Raw genomic sequence first — 16,800 nt, 5'->3', positions numbered from 1 at the left:
CGATGAGGTCTCTGAGTGGACGTCCTTTCTGTTAATGCTGCAGCTATTTCTTTCTGGTTTTTTTTTTTTTTTTTAACGTTTTCCTTCTAACAGGCCTCTCTGCTGCAGGACTGCTGGAGGTTCACTCCTAACCCTGCTTTCCTGGGAATTACCCACGGGGGCTGCAGAACAGTAAGGGTTGCTGCCTGTTTCTTCTTCTGGTATCTTTGTCCCAGAAGTTACCCACCAGATGTCAGCCAGAGATGTCCTTTATGAGGTGCCTTTTTGGATATATGGGGATCAGGGAGCTGCTTGAGGAGGCAGTCTGTCTCTTATTAGAGCTCAAGTGCTGTGCTGGGAGCTCTGTTGTTCCATTTAGAGCTGCTAGGCAGGAACATTTAAGTTTGTTACAGCGGAACTCACAACCGCCTCTTTTGCCAGGTGCTCTCTCCCAGGAAGGTGGGGTTTTATTTATGAGTGCCTGACATGCTGCTGCCTTTTTTCAGAGATGCCCTTCCCAGCAAGGAGGGAGTCTAGTTACAGTCTGCCTTCAGAGGCTTCACTGAGCTGCTGCAGGCTCTGTCCAGCTGCTGTGTAAACATCCTTGTGGTTTTGTTTACACAGGTACCGTTAGAGCTGTCTCGGTAATGGCGGACTGCCTTGGTAATGGCGGATGCCCTTCTCCCCATGGAGCTTGACCGTCCTGGGTCAAGCTCAAACTGCTATGCTTGCTGTGATACTCTCAAGCCAGTGTGTTTCAGACTGCTGGTCTTGTTGGGGTGGGATTCACTGAGCTGGATCACCTGGCTCCCCACCTTCAGCCCCCACTTTTTCAGGGGAATGTGTGGCTTTGTTTTGCAGTCATTTCAGGCACCAGTTAAAAAGCCATCCAGATTTGTGCAGGTTATCATGCTGGAAACCCAAGGCACTTGTCCACTGGCAGGAGTCTCCTGGTCTGTAGGCTGTAAAGGCTGTGGGAGAAGTGCAGTGTTTGAACCAGGGTGCTGGAGTGGCTGTAAAAGCCCCCATGGGCTCTCTTGGGTAGGACAGGGGGTCCTCTGGTCTGCTGCACTTCTTAGGTGAGGCAGCACCCCACCCTGCCTCAGCTTACCCTGCTTGGGCTATACCCACTGTCCAACCAGTCCCATTGAGATGCACCTGGTACCTCGGTTGGAAATGTGATGATCACTTGTCCTCTGCATCGCTCTCACTGAGAACTGTACTCCGGAGCTGTTCCTGTTTGGCCATCTTGGTGAAGCTCTCCTCAATTTCTTTAATTCTTGTAACATACCCATAAGTTATACCCATAAGTAGGTTGCTCATTTTATAAGTGGGAGTCCAAGGCCCAGAAAGATTAATAAGTTTATCCAAAGTCACAAAGCAAGTAAGTGTCAGAGCTGGGATTCAAACCAAGTTGTTCTGACTCTGAAGTCTGTGCTTTTAACCATTGTTCCTTTCACAGGGGAAAAGATTTGTATCCTCTGGATTAATTGTCTTAAATTCTGAACAGGGTATTTTTGTAAATTTTCACTAGTTTAGGACTACCTAATTTGGGAATTAACCATCACACTATTATTTTAAATACTGACAGCTTTCTTTTTTTCAACAACTTGCTCTTGAATAAACCCTTTCCTATGATGGGGCTTGGACACCCATAAACCTGCACTGATTGTGGAGGGTTGTGCATTAGAAATGCTGGGTATGCTTTGGAGGCCATAGAAAATATGTAGTCTGTCATACCTGAATTAATCTCTCAGTTCTCTGTACCCATGGGAAAAGCCCCAAACTGATTGCTGTTTTGTATTTTCGGCTGTTTGATATTGTCAGAGTATTCCCAACTCAAAATCTCTAGTGGATCTTCACCTCCAGCTGCAGTGAACCTAAACTTTGACAAGATGTCAAGACCTTTCATTATCCCACTATTCCCCACACAGTCCATCTGCTTGGTATGGGCTAGCATCCTTACTTCCCATTCCATCCTCCATACATCCAGGTATTCCACCTGTGTTTGTAAGGCACAGCACAAGTTCAATTCCTGTGTGTATTTCCCCCATCATTGAAATCTTCAGGTTACTTTTTCTGAACTCCTTAGCATGTGTTTTCTGCCATCCATCTCCACTTATGAGGACAGAATCTTATATTTTGTGTTTTTAAAAAATATGTGTTATACACATCATCTCAACTATATTGGATAAGTCTTGAAGAACAGGACTGTGTCTTTTCTTGCAATTCTAGCCTCCATGTTAGGCACAGGACAGGCACTCAATCAAAAAGTTGACCCCTTGGTCATTCATTTATCATCCACCTTCACTCTCCTTTCACCATGAAGGGAGCCATGCCTTTGTGCCCTCACTTCAATGGATGCTTCACTACAGCACTAAGTCCTCCAGTTACGGACTTGTAGCTCTGTTGGTGGTCCCCTGCAGGCCACCAATTAACAGTCTCCCAAGAAAATGTAGTTTCTGAAAAATGTGAAACACAGTGTCATACTTAGTTAACATGATGCAATTGCTTATTTTGGAGAGAGGATAAAAACTTGAAACATTTATGCTGCTCTTGTGAAAAACACTAGTAACAAGCACCAATAGCTTCGTCTTGGTGCAGGCTGTATTGGGTGATAGTGTCAGGGATGCATGGTCATGTGTCTTTAGGGTAAGGTAGGTTCAGGTGTCTGCTATGTTTCTAGCACAGAAGTAATAAGTGTGAGAAGTGATATATTTAAAAAAAAAAAACAACTAGTTTTGCACTGCAGGGTTTATTTTCCTTGATGATGATGATGATGACGATGGTATTCAGTGTTCATAGTATTTTGACCTTTTTCAGGCTTTCATATATAGTGTCTCACAATATACATGTAATATACACAGAATAGGCAGAATCAACCCAATTCCACAAAACTATTGGAGTCCTACATAGTTAGAGAGATTTGCTTAAGTAAATATTAAAACCTAAATAAATTATTTTAAGACTTCCTAACTGCCCTTTAAATCGTTTTGATTTTAAACGTCACGTGATTCAGTGGGAGACAACGCTGACTACAATACACCTCAGTTTATAACGTAAGAATAAAATAGACATAAAATATTTAGTATGAAACTAGATTTTGCTTGTCCTCAACAGCAACTGATCAACTAGCAAACATTAAAAATTATTGAATGTCTTATGTGCTCGGCATGAGGAAGAACTTGGTATAAGGGTCTTAATAGCATTTATTTCATTTTAAAAATCAAATGAAAAATTTAAGGGATATTCTAAAAAAGTTACAAAGCAAAATGGGCAGTGTTTTTGCGCTATTGTTTTTATGACTTTTTTTTTTTCTGTAAATTACGAGTGTTTAACCCAGTATTGCCCAGTTTTATGTTGCATTTCTTTCATGGGTGGTAAAGATCGTATATCTTCTAGATAAGCTGGTCCATTAGCTGTTCTAACTCCATATTGGTATATTTCAGAAAAACATCAGTTTTGCTATGGCTGGTGGCCATCTCTGACCCTGCTTTGTTACAACTGACCTGTCACTACCCACATCCCGCAGTAACATTCTTGTTGATAAACAGTCCTTGTTAATGAGTTTTGACCTATTGTTAGTGTTAACAGATACACCATTTACTTTACTAGTTATTCATGTCATGCTTAATTAATTCCAACCTCTGAAGATTTCCTGAATTCTAAATACTTTGCTTTTGGACAAATCCAGTGAGGTGAGTTAGGCCTCTCTCTCTTTCCCTGAGGGACCATCACTGAGTCTCTCAACTATCCTCCTGGGAAGCTGATTTTCCCGTAAATCTGTGGGAGAGTATTTGTGCTAACAACTAGAACTGGGAAGACATTACCTACTTTATTTTCAGAAAGTAGTTCATGTTATTAGAGCTGATGCTGACAATAGCCAAGGTAACCTGCCACACTTTGATTAGGAGAACTTGGAAAATTTCTTCTAAGAAAAGTTTTTTATGCAAGACAAAATAGTTTTTAAAATGAAGCAAAGGAAGCATGCTTTGTGTTTTATTCCTGATGGACTGGCATTTCCCCATGAAGGTCTCAGCATGCATGTGGCTATCACCACACATTTGGCAGCCATGACCACCATAGCTTTGGAGCAGTGAGATAACAGAGCAGCTTGCATGGTGAGATGCTTCTGCTTGACTTCTGGTTGCCATCCAGGTTCCTACTCCATCATCAAGATCCAATATGTTGAACTGTAGAGAATAAGATTATGAAAGCATTCATTCATTGTTCTAAAAATTCATCAGAACTTATGTACCAAAGGCATCTATGGGAAGCAGAGCAATTTTTAATGCCAAGTTGAAGTTCCCAAAGAGCATTCTAACTAATAGACCAAGTTAAATGCTAGGAATCGTAAGTCTCTATAAGGTAAAATTTAAAGGTTCAGATTCAGGGTTTTGGGGACCGGTCTCAATCAGGGTTCACTGTTAACCGGGGCAATCAAGGTTAGGAGAGGATCAAAATATTACAACGCATAGCTTTCTTAAATTGTGCCATGCTAATGATGTGATATTTATATATGTTTTTGTATGTGTTTATATTGATAAGAAAAGATGGAAGGAAGCAGCTCACATTGTTACCATGGGACTATGACATATAATGGTTAATTTTCATTATATATGTGTGTCCTCTGTCTTTTCTTTCTCTTTCCCCCCCTCATAGATAGTGTGTTTGGAATATTGGGAAAATATTTTTAATAAGTCATCTTGAATAAAGACCAATTGATGCCTAGGACTACACATTATGAGAAAGACACAGCTGATGCATTTTAGGATATTAAGGATCTGAGAGACTTTGTAGAGAGGCTGGGCCACATGTATCCCTACGAGATCCGTTTCCCCTTGTTCATTTCAGCCCACTTCCATGTGCTCAGCTCTGCACAAAGAACTATGGAGCTATAATGAACATGGTGGCTCACGCCTGTAATCCCAGCACTTTGGGAGGCTGAGGCAGGTGGATCACTTGAGGTCAGGAGTTTGAGAGCAGCCTGGCCAACATGGTGAAACCCCATTTCTACTAAAAATACAGAAAAATTAGCTGGTTGCTGTGGTGCATCCCTGTAATCCCAGCTACTTGGGAGGCTGAGGCATGAGAATTACAATGAGCCAATATCATGCCACTGCCCTCCGGCCTGCAGGACAGAGTGAGACTTCATCTCAAAATAAATAAAAAGGACTATGGGGCTAATTAAAAACAAAAAAAGATGAAGTCCCCTCATTTATGGCAAACTTCTAGAGAGAAGACAGACACACTGTGAAGATGGTGGTGCATTGAGCAATATCAGCAGATATCAACATTGTGGAGAAGCCAGGAACAGGCCAAACTGGCTGTGTTGTGGTTAATTTTGTTCCAGCATAATCTTTCCACTGCTTGCCCAACTTGTACTTTGTTATCCTTTGATCCATTCATGTATTACTCATTGAGCTCTTATGGCACAAACCCCAAAACCAAGGCTTCAAACATGAACATGTTAAAAGGGTCTGTTTTCCCTGAGATCCCATCAGCTCATGGCTCTCATTGCATTTTTACTGGCCAGGGTAGACTGGAATTCTTCAGGCTGGAAGGTGATACTCCAGAGAAACTCCTGAGAGCAGTCAAATGACAACTCTGCAACCCAGTAGCTTTCTCCTCAGAACTAAGAACAATTTCTCTTTGATATATTTTTCAACTTTGGGCATTTGCTGATGCCTTAGAGAATATATGGGAAACAAGACAAAACATGCTATATTAGGAGGTTCACAAAACCTTGGAAATTCCTGGACCTTTAATGAAGTGCTCCAGCCAGAAGGGCTTTCTTAACATCCCCAGCATATCTCTTACGCATTTACTTTCCTGAGAAAGAAAGAAACTCTCTCCTAGAGGCAGGGAACTAGTCATACTTATAGGAACAAGGACTAATATTACAGAACACAGTCATTCAAGGAAAGAAGAACATTTGCTATTAGAATTATATTCCACTGGATTTGACAGAGACTTACTTGACAGAGACTTCTGGTAGGCAGAAGACTTAAGAGGAATGAAATGACCTCTCTTTAAAAAACTTTTAGGAACGCTGGTTAGAAATAATCTTAAATTTCATGAAGGCAAGGAATAGCACCTAAAAGAGAGTTTGGCACATAGTATGTTTCATAAACATTTTTGGATCAAATAAGACAGAATATGTTAAGTGTTAGAAGTATGGTCTGAACAAACATCTCTGGTTATTCAGAGAAAGAAGACATCATGTTTCATTGGAAGGGGCAGTGAGAATTTCACCAAGGAGGAACCTTCTGTGGTTCATGGTAAAGAATAGAATGGAGGAAAGTAGAGATGAGAGGGAAGGGTGTTTTATAAGCAGGGATGGCATGAGCAATGGAGAGCAGCCTAGAGCTTGTCAAACACAAGAACAGGTACAGACTACAAAGACAGGTCAGGCCATACTGTGGAGTGTCTGCAGTGCCAGATGGAGCAAATGCCTAGACAAAGGTGAAGATGGCAGTGAGGCTATGCCTTTCCTTTTGCCTTTCTTCGTTATTATTGGCAAAGCCAGAGAAGATCATACAAGACACAGTTTTAATAAATCTCTTGGTATTAGTATGAAGACCTTCCTTCTTGATTTCTAGAGTAGCCATTATACATTTTTTTTAGTCTCTCTCATATCCCTATGTCTATTCATTATCTCATATGATTCCATTGCCCCCTCTGTGTTTCCCTTTTTGGCTGTCTCCCTGTCCCCAAGTTTTAGTGTGATGGAAAATAAAATAGCAAGGTGACATGGTATGGGAAGGATGGTACACATCTGTGCTGCATAATACTTGAAAGAAATGTTAAGGAGTTTTGATATGTTGATGGTCAGATTTTCTCAATGTTTTTCAGAAAAAATATGGAACATTAGGCAAATGCTGACTTAGTAAATTAAAAACAAATAATAAGCACATCCCAGCCTCATTCTGCATTTCCTGGGAGGCAATCCTGTCGTTTTATACCACAGGAGAAATCTCAATGTCTTAAATCTTCATAACGAATTTTCGCCAATTCTTAAGGGGTGGAAGAAGGCAAATAAAAGGAAGGATTTGTCAGCTTTGGTGGCCACATCTGGGGTAGACAGTGTAGCCCAGACACATGTGAAATCCCTAAAATTTCTCTTAACCTTTCAGGCATCCCACTGTCAGTGAGCCCTCCCACATCAGTTACTGTGATGCAGTGATAAGCCATGCCCTATCATTGTTTCTAATGCCCCATCTTTCTTCCAATCTGGTTCCTTCTCCATCTATTTCAGGTTTCCAGAACCAAACACTCTCACCTTCCTAGTTCTGTTTCTCTTTCATAAAACCTGCTATGACATTCTTTTGTCACTTCAAAGTAAACATGGTCAATGTCAGTTTAGCATGATATATCCCAGAAATACATGGCTTTTAACCCAAACCAAAGCCTTAAAGAAAAATCTCCTTGATGAATTTAACACTCTGCTTTCTTGGGTCCTTCCTAGTGCCCAGAGGATTGAGCAGCTTTATCTCTTAGCTGTATACAGGCAAAAAGCTCTTGGAAGGGTTCACACGTTACAACAAAAGTTTTTCTAAAACCATTAGCCAATCCTGATCAGTCAAGATTTTGTGTTTTAGTCTTACTGAACCATTTTTCTCCCCGATTCACACCTTTAGAGTAACTCCCACTTGCCTACTTCCAGCCGTCATCAGTAACACTCATCAATGATAGGCTAAAAAATCACCAAGTTCCTTTGCTCTTGACTGAGATCATTTTCTTTCTTTTATTGTTTTTAGATAGTGGTTATTGTATTTCTTAAAGGTTCTGAATCAAGATATCTTTTTTATATTACTGAAAATGTCAAATTCAATGAGTTGAATTTGTTTTAACAAAGTTGCTTGCTTTTGCTCCTTAGTTCTGTCCTTCATCAACTGCTAACACAAAGAAAGAACACAAAAGCCCACATTTTAGCTTTAGAATATCTGTAGCAGAATAGGCAAGACTGGTTGGTGGCCATACCAGATAAATAATTTTACCCAGCACTTTGGTATTTGTATTATTCAGGGTTCTCTAGAGGGACAGAACTAATAGGATATATGTACATGTATATACATGGGAGTTCAAGGAGAGCCAGTCGGAGTTCCAAAACCAAAGAACTTGGGGTCCGATATTTGAGGGCAGAAAGCATCCAGACAGAACAAAAATGTAGGCTGGGAGACTAGGTCAATCTCTCTTGTCATTATTTTTCTGCCTGCTTATATTCTATCCCCACTTACAACTGATTAGATTGTGCCCATGAGATTAAGGATGGGTCTGCCTTTCCCAGCCCACTGACTCAAATGTTAATCTCCTTTAGCAATACCCTCACAGACATACCCAGTATCAATACTTTGTATCTTTGAATTCAATCAAGTTGAAACTCAGTATTAACCATCACAGTATTTATTCTTTTTCTGAAAAGCTATTCTTGGATCTACAGGAAGCACAGGCATGAGTTGACATCCAGATGGGCTCTAATTCAAGAGATAACTAGAGGGAGACCCACATACCCCAAAGCAATGGGATTACACCTTGTCTTGAACAGATGGCACAGCCAGAGACCCAGGATTTCCTAAAATGCAACCCAAAAAATTTTGCCTTAGTGCAAATGTGTTAAATATTAACATTATTATAGATAATAGTCATCAAAACCTAACTTCAACATTGACATGATGTGGAAGGATTAGAGCCCTTTTGAATGCCTGATGCTTAAGTGAAAGTATGCAAAGTGGTCCTTTAAGGGGATAGCACCAAGCCTAGGAAAGTAAATTCCTTCAGCAAAATGTTAGCCTTGTGAGGTCCCCACTTCCTTCTAACGTACAGTCACTCCTGAGTGGAGCAGTGGGAGTTCAGAAAAAGTAAGGTACAGATAGAGTTAGGCAGCCTTCTCATTGGTTTGTACAAAGGTAACTTAGGTCTGACTCAGTTAGGCAATCATGCTATTTATTAATCTGCAAGGAAATGTTCACATACCTGCCTCTACACCTTTTCTCATGCTGATCCTCTGCCTTTTCACCATTTTCCCTTCACATCCATTGGGTCAAACCCTCTCTGGCCTTTAGATATCCTCAAGACACCCTTCCAAAATATCTGAAAATTTGATGCTCTAATATTAACTTTTGTTTCACTGACTATCCATCATATTACCTGGGAAGTGTTTTTTTGTTTCTTTGTTTTTTTTTTTTGGCTGCATTATTTGGTATATTCACATGTATATTTTTATCTACATAAATTGATTTCAGGGCTCAAGAATTCAAATAAACTCACACATTTTTCTTTGTCTTGGATCCTTCCTTTCATCACATGGCATATGACTTAGCATATATATGTATGTGTGCATATTTACACAAATTAGAGAATATATACATATATTACCTATATCTGTATCTATGCAGATAAAGATGCATAATATATTTTCTTCAATAACCAGTAGAAGTGCATTACAGGGAAGTAGACTAACACTCAGTATGAAACTAGCAATTACAATGGTTCAATAATGAAAAATGGCTTTCCTTTTCTGGCTTTGGTACATTCTATTTGTCCATCCACCATTAGGCTGAGTTTCCTCAGAGGTGACGTGATGTGATTGCCTAAAGAAAATGCATCTTCTCTTTTCCTGCACAGAGTTTCTTCCTCTTAACAAGGTGAAGTGCATTGGAAACCTAGAAGATAACCTCATAATTCCCTTTGCTGCTTTGTAAAGCCTACTGCCTGCAACAAAAGTTAAGTAGACTTTTTTGTTTGTTTCATTTTCTCTGATTATCCTTACTGCCCTTTGATAACTTTTAATCCTTTAGATCCCAAGCAAAAGTTTCCATGTCCCACCTTTCTTAGTCGGTATTCAGCTTTGTTCCAGGGCCCCCAAGTTCAACCATATCCAGTGCAGAAAAGAAAAGCTAATAAAATAGTCCCTAAATATTCATCATTAGTTCTTATAAATATTTTTTTCTTACAGAAAATTCCTCTTACATCCTCAGTTCTTGAATGTCCACACACAGAAAATGATGGAAGAGGTCTGTTTTGTGCCAACTCTTATCTAAGTTGTTGAGGATTTTAGTAGCTATAAAGACTCTTATTACTCACCTTATTGACCATCTGTTAGTGTTGCCAGGAAATCACTAAGGTAAAGATTTTGGAGAGGAGTAAAGTTGATTTTGGAAATGAACACCATTAATGACATATTGTTATACATTTCACTAGAAGTGTTCAAGTGTATGTTTATTTTTTTTTTTTTTTAATTTTGATAGAGGAGAGGGACTGATACATTGGTAGGAAGATTAGAAGGACTGCAAATTTTTAGTCTCTGAAGAAATCATGTATATGGTCACTCTATTGAATATTTGAAATTTACATCAATATGAAGGAAATTCCAAAAGTTCATGGAAAATGCATATTAAGAAAAAATTATGCATGGATTTCAAAATGTTTTTGCACAAAAATCAACTCATACTTACTTGTTATAATATCCCTGAACAGGATCTAGTTTGAGGAACTAAGAAAGATAAGACACGAGTTTTAAAAAGTTCCTATCAGGACAACATGAATTCTGCTAAATTAAAGCAAGATCAAACATCAAATTTATGGTAAAGCTTGATTGGGAGAATGGTGAATCATTGATGCTTTATGAAAAGTTTATGAGGATAATGCCTCAAAAAATCAGCAATTTGCCAATGTATAACTCATTTTAAGAAAGGAAGAGATGCTATTGAAGATGAAGCCCACAGTAGTAGATCATCCACATCAATTTGCAAGGAAAAATTAATCTTGTTTATAGCCTTTTAAAGAGGACCGATAATTAACAACACAAACAATGGCCAATACCACAGACATCTCAGTTAGTTAAGTCTACACAATTCTGACTGAAAAAGTATAGTTTAACAAACTTTCCATTCTATGGGTGCCAAGAGAAGCAGTGATTAACAACACGAAAAGTAGCCAGAACCATAGACATGTCAATTAGTTAAGCTTGCATAATTCTGACTGAAAAATTAACGTTCATTAAAATTTTCATTCGATGGGTGCCAAAATTGTTGTGCCCAGATCAGCTTCAGACAAGAGCAGCGCTTTCCAAGAAGATTATAAACAAGTAGGTTCAAGATTCTAAAGTATTCTTTTTTAAAAAGTTTATTTCACTTTAAGTTCTGGGGTACATGTGCATATTGTGCAGGCTTTTTACATCGGTATACATGTGCCATGGTGGTGGTTGGTTGCATCCATCGCCCTGTCATCTACATTATGTATTTCTCCTAAAGCAATCTTCTCCAACCTCCTCACCCTCTGCTGTTCCTCACCTAACCCCTAACCCTCAAGGCCCTTGTGTGTGTGATGTTTCCCTCCCTGTGTTCATGTATTCTTATTGTTCAGCAGCCACTTATAAGTGAGAACATGCAGTGTTTAGTTTTCTGTTCTTGTGTCAGTTTGCTGAGAATGATGGTTCCCAGTTTCATCCATGTCCCTGCAAAGGACATGAAACTCATCCTTTTTTATGGCTGCATGGTATTCCACAGTCTATATGTGTCACATTTTCTTTATCCAGTCTATCATTGATGGGTATTTGGGTTGGTTCCAAGTCTTTGCTATTGTGAACAATGCTGTAGTAAACATGTGTGCGTGTGCCTTTATAATAGAATGATTTATTATACTTTGGATATATATCCAGTAATGGGATTGCTGGATCAAACGGTATTTCTGTTTCTAGATCCTTGAGGAATTACCACGCTGTCTCCCACAGTACTTCAATTAATTTATACTCCCACCAACAGTGTAAAAGCATTCCTATTTTTCCACATCCTCTCCAGCATCTGTTGTCTCCTGATTTTTTAATGATCACCATTCTAACTGGCATGAGGTGATATCTCAATGTGGTTTTGATTTGCATTTCTCTGAACCAGTGACGATGAGCTTTTTTCATATGTTTGTTGGCTGCATAAATGTCTTCTTTTAAAAGTTTCTGTTCATATCCTTGCCCACTTTTTGATGGGGTTGCTTTTTCTTGTACATTTCTTGTAGATTCTGGATATTAGCCCTTTGTCAGATGGGTAGATTGCAAAAAAAATTTTTTTCCCAGTCTGTGGGTTGCCAGATCACTCTATAGATAGTTTCTTTCACTGTGCAGAAGCTCTTAAGTTTAATTGGATCCTGTTTGTCTATTTTGGCTTTTGTTGCTGTTGCTTTTGGTGTTTTAGTCATGAAGTCATTGCCCATGCCTATGTCCTGAATGGTATTGACTAAGTTTTCTTCTAGAGTTTTTATGGTGTTAGGTCTCATGTTTAAATCTTTAATCCATTTAGCATTAATTTTTGTATAAGGTGTAAGGAAGGAATCCCATTTCCGCTTTCTGCACATGGCTAGCCAGTTTTCCCAACACCATTTATTGAATAGGGAATCCTTTCACCATTGCTTGTTTTTGGCAGGTTTGTCAAAGATCAGATGGTTGTAGTTGTGTGGCATCATTGCTGAGGCCTGTGTTCTGTTCCATTGGTCCATATCTCTGTTTATATGACAGTAGCCTTATAATATAGTTTGAAGTCATTTAGCATGATGCCTCCAGTTTTTTTTCCTCCCTTAAGATTGTGTTGGCTATGTGGGCTCTTTTTTGGTTGCGTATGAAGTTTAAGGTGGTTTTTTCCAGTTCTGTGCAGAAAGTCATTGGTAGCTTGATGGGGATAGCATTGAATCTATAAATTACTTTGGGCAGTATGGCCATTTTTACAATATTGATTCTTCCTAACCATGAGCATGGAATGTTTTTCCATCTATTTGTGTCCTCTCTTATTTCCTTGAGCACTAGTTTGTAGTTCTCCTTGAAGAGGTCCTTCACATCCCTCGTTAGTTGTATTCCTAGATATTTTATTCTCTTTGTAGCAATTGTGAATGGGAGTTCACTCATGATTTGGCTCTGTGTTAGTCTATTATTGGTGTATAGGAGGAATGTTTGTGATTTTTGCACATTGCTGAGACTTTACTGAAGGTGCTTATCAGCTTAAGGAGATTTGGGGCTGAGACGATGGGGTCTTCTAAATATACAATCATGTCATCTGCAAACAGGGACAATTTGACACATCCTCTCTTCCCATTTGAATACCCTTTATTTCTTTCTCTTGCCTGATGGCCCTGGCCAGAACTTCCAATATTATGTTGAATAGGAGTGGTGAGAGAGGGCATCCTTGTTTTTGTCAGTTTTCAAAGGGAATGCTTCCAGTTTTTGCCCATTCAGTATGATATTGGCTGTGGGTTGGTCATAAATAGCTCTTATTATTTTGAGATACGTTCCATCAGTACCTAGTTTATTTAGAGTTTTTAGCATAAAGGGCTGTTGGATTTTGTTGAAGGCCTTCTTTGCATCAATTGAGATAATCATGTGATTTTTGTCTTTGGTTCTGTTTATGTGATGGATTACGTTTATAGATTTATGGAGGTTGAACCAGCCTTTTATCCCTGTGATGAGGCCTACTTGATTGTGATCGATAAGCTTTTTGATATGCTGTTCATTATGGTTTTCCATTATTTTATTGAAGATTTTTGTATCAATATTCATCATGGATATTGGCCTGAAAGTTTCTTTTCTAGTTGCTTCTCTGCCAGGTTTTAGTATCAGGATGATGTTTGTCTCATAAAATGAGTTAGAGGGAATTCCCTCTTTTTGTATATTTTGGAATAGTTTTGGAAGGAATGGTACTAGCTCCTATTTGTACCTCTAGTAGAATTCAGCTGTGAACCTATCTGGTCCTGAACTGTTTTTGGTTGGTAGGCTATTAGTTGCTGCCACAACTAAGATTCTGAAGTATTTCTTAAATAATTTCAAAGGAGGTCGGGCATGGTAGCTCATGCCTATAATCCCAGCATTTTGGGAGGCCGAGATGGGTGGATCACGAGGTCAAGAGATCGAGACCATCCTGGTCAACATGGTGAAACCCCGTCTCTACTAAAAATACAAACATTAGCTGGGCATGGTGGTGCACGCCTATAGTCCCAGCTATTCAGGAGGCTGAGGCAGGAGAATTGCTTGAACCCACGAGGTGGAGGTTGCAGTGAGCCAAGATCATGCCATTGCACTCCAGCCTGGGTAACAAGAGTGAAACTCGGTCTCAAAAATAATAAAAAAATAAAAAATAAAATAATTTCAAAGGAGATGAAACATGGCATTACCAATACAATCCTGAAGACAAAGCAAAATAAAAAAAAAAATGGCTACCAAGGGTAGGAAGTGGTCTGGTCAACACGACAGTGGACCAGTCAGAGCTTCATCAGGGAGTCCTTCTCCACAAACACCACACTCCTGCTCATTCTTTTTATAAATAAGCGCAATTCTGTCATAGTTTTGATGAGAAATTATTAGGCATTCATTCTATAGTCCTGATTTGCCTTCTTCTGAATTCTTTTTGTTTACTATTCTTAAAGAATCTGTTAAGGGCACCCATTTTTCTTCAGTTAGTAATGTAAAAAAGACTGCTTTGACATAGTTAAATTCTCAAGACTGACAGTTCTTTAGAGATGGCTTAAATGGTTGGTATCATCAGCCATTTGACCTTGACAGAGCTTATGTTGAATCCTTTAAATTATCTTTTAATTTCACTTTTTCATGAAATTTTTGAAGCCTCCTATTGCATACACCTATATGTCTTATTTGTGACTTCAATGTGATTATATAATCACATTGTGCAGTCACAGTTAGAGTGTGACTTCATTGTGATTGCATAAGCACATAAAAACTTTCTAGTGGTCCTGATTCCATGTATTTAACTGGTCATTTGGCTATTTCAATGGATTCAGCCATTCAATAGAAAGTTCTAGCAAATGCTCCTAATTTGACATTGTTACTTATGGGCTATGTTTTATTTTTCTCTTGTATCAACCACTGTGGCTAATTAGGCAGCAGAATCAAATCTTCATGAATTTTTCAGGCTGATACATGTTCCTTTCTCGGGCTAATTTGCTGTTATCAGAGGAATGACTATGGTTGTACTTTGTTGGTAGTGTCTGACCGTATTTCCTTGTTCAGATTGGAATTTGTCGGAGGCCTGTGCCAAGAAGGTCGTTTAGTAAGTCATCTCTTTGAAAAGAAGTCTGCTTTAGGGACTGTCCTTTTCTTGCTCCCTTTCATTGCCCACTCTCGCCTCTGCTGCTGCAGACTCTATCAAGAAGGAATAAGACTCAAGGATAGTTTTACCCAGAATTTCAGAAACGTAAAAAATTCCAGAGAAGAACCTAGTTACAAAACTTGCAAAGAAGACTAGAATAATTTCATTCTTTGAGCTTTCTGTGTTACAATGAGGAGGATTTGGCATATACCAGTTAGGGGTAGAATTTTTATAAATGAATCAGAAATAAGGAAAACTGTTTTTTATATGGTTTGCTATTGTCATACTAGGGATGTTGGAAGAATCAATTTCCTGAGATGGCAAAGTAAGGCCATTTCATGTAACCTTTTACTCCAGACATACCGGGGGCAACTCAGAGTACTAATCCCTCACCCCACGCATAAGTTGTTTTCCAATTACAGTTTATTAGTGGTTGTAATTATTAATAAGAATTACACAACTGTTTGTGTCTGTTGAAAAAGTCATTAGTGCTGATTTTCACCAATTGATTGTAATTTCCAAAGAAAATATCAATTACTTCATTCGCTAAGAATTGTAATGAGTTAGCCCATTGGAGACTGGTATGGCAGTAAGAGCACAAAAGTAGTTTTCAGAACTTCAAGGTTATAGATTACCAATCCAAAGAACTTTGGATTTTTACTTTACTAGAAAAAAAAATAATGTTCCTTAAAAATAAGAAGAGAATATCTTAAAGACCTATTTCAATCTTCATTTTTTTTCCTTTGGCAATTTTCTTTCCTAATTTTCCATTGGGAAGAGACAATATGTTATTTAGCCCCTTTGCTCCCTCATGATTTGTATATAATTAGGGACTTGGAAATTTCATCATTCAGCTCCAAAAGAAGCCACTATATTGGAACACAAAGGGTCATTTTACTTATGGGTGCACATACTATTTAATTAAAAATTATTTTATTGCTTTTGTTAAGTAATTAAATTTAACAAGTAATTCCTCATATATATTTATTAATATAAGTTTTTTTGGTATATACCAGTAAATAGCAAGCAATTGCTTTACTCTGCATGTGTAATTAGAGTGACTAAGTAATTATATATTTTTTTCTTTGAGTGCAGTTGACACTATCACATTTTTCTTTTTTTTTTCATATATTTATTTATTTATTTTTTTTATTGCATTGTAGGTTTTGGGGTACATATGAACATGCAAGATTGTTGCATAGGTACACACTTGGCAGTGTGGTTTGCTGCCTTCCGTCCCCTCACCTGTATCTGTCATTTCTCCCCATGCTATCTTCCCACCTCCCCACCCCCCAGGTGTGTTTTTGGAGTGGCTGGTACTGGTTGTTCCTTTATATGTGTAGAGCCTCTTTCAGGAGTTCTTGTAGAGCAGGTTTGGTGGTGATGAAATCTCTGAGTGCTTGCTTGTTCACAAAGGATTTTATTTTTCCTTCACGTATGAAGCTTAGTTTGGCTGGATAAGAGATTCTGGGTTGAAAGTTCTTTTCTTTAAGGATGTTGAATATTGGCCCCCAATCTCTTCTGGCTTGTAGGGTTTCTGCTGAGAGATCTTCTGTGAGTCTAATGGGCTTCCCTTTGTAGGTAACCCGACCTTTCTCTCTGGCTGCCCTTAGCATTTTCTCTTTCATTTCAACCCTGGTGAATCTGACGATTATGTGCCTTGGGGTTGCTCTTCTTGAGGAATATCTCTGTGGTGTTCTCTGTATTTCCTGGATTTGAATATTGGTCTGCCTTGCTA

At 38.7% G+C, this 16,800-nt stretch overlaps 1 protein-coding gene across 1 annotated transcript in view; it reads left to right on the top strand.

The window, feature by feature from the left end:
- The window catches only part of LOC141580899 (uncharacterized), a 497,294-nt gene extending 483,372 nt beyond the window's left edge, over positions 1-13,922 (top strand). Inside the window, exon 9 of the mRNA XM_074384229.1 lies at positions 9,607-13,922. The gene's annotated coding sequence lies outside the window, so the exon portion shown is untranslated. The remainder of the gene's footprint in view (positions 1-9,606) is intronic.
- The last annotated feature ends 2,878 nt before the right edge of the window (positions 13,923-16,800 follow it).

The sequence above is a fragment of the Saimiri boliviensis genome, chromosome 13 (genome assembly GCF_048565385.1).
Source record: "Saimiri boliviensis isolate mSaiBol1 chromosome 13, mSaiBol1.pri, whole genome shotgun sequence".
In the NCBI taxonomy this organism is placed as follows: Eukaryota; Metazoa; Chordata; class Mammalia; order Primates; family Cebidae; genus Saimiri; species Saimiri boliviensis.
This window is presented reverse-complemented; position numbering and strand designations above follow the sequence as displayed.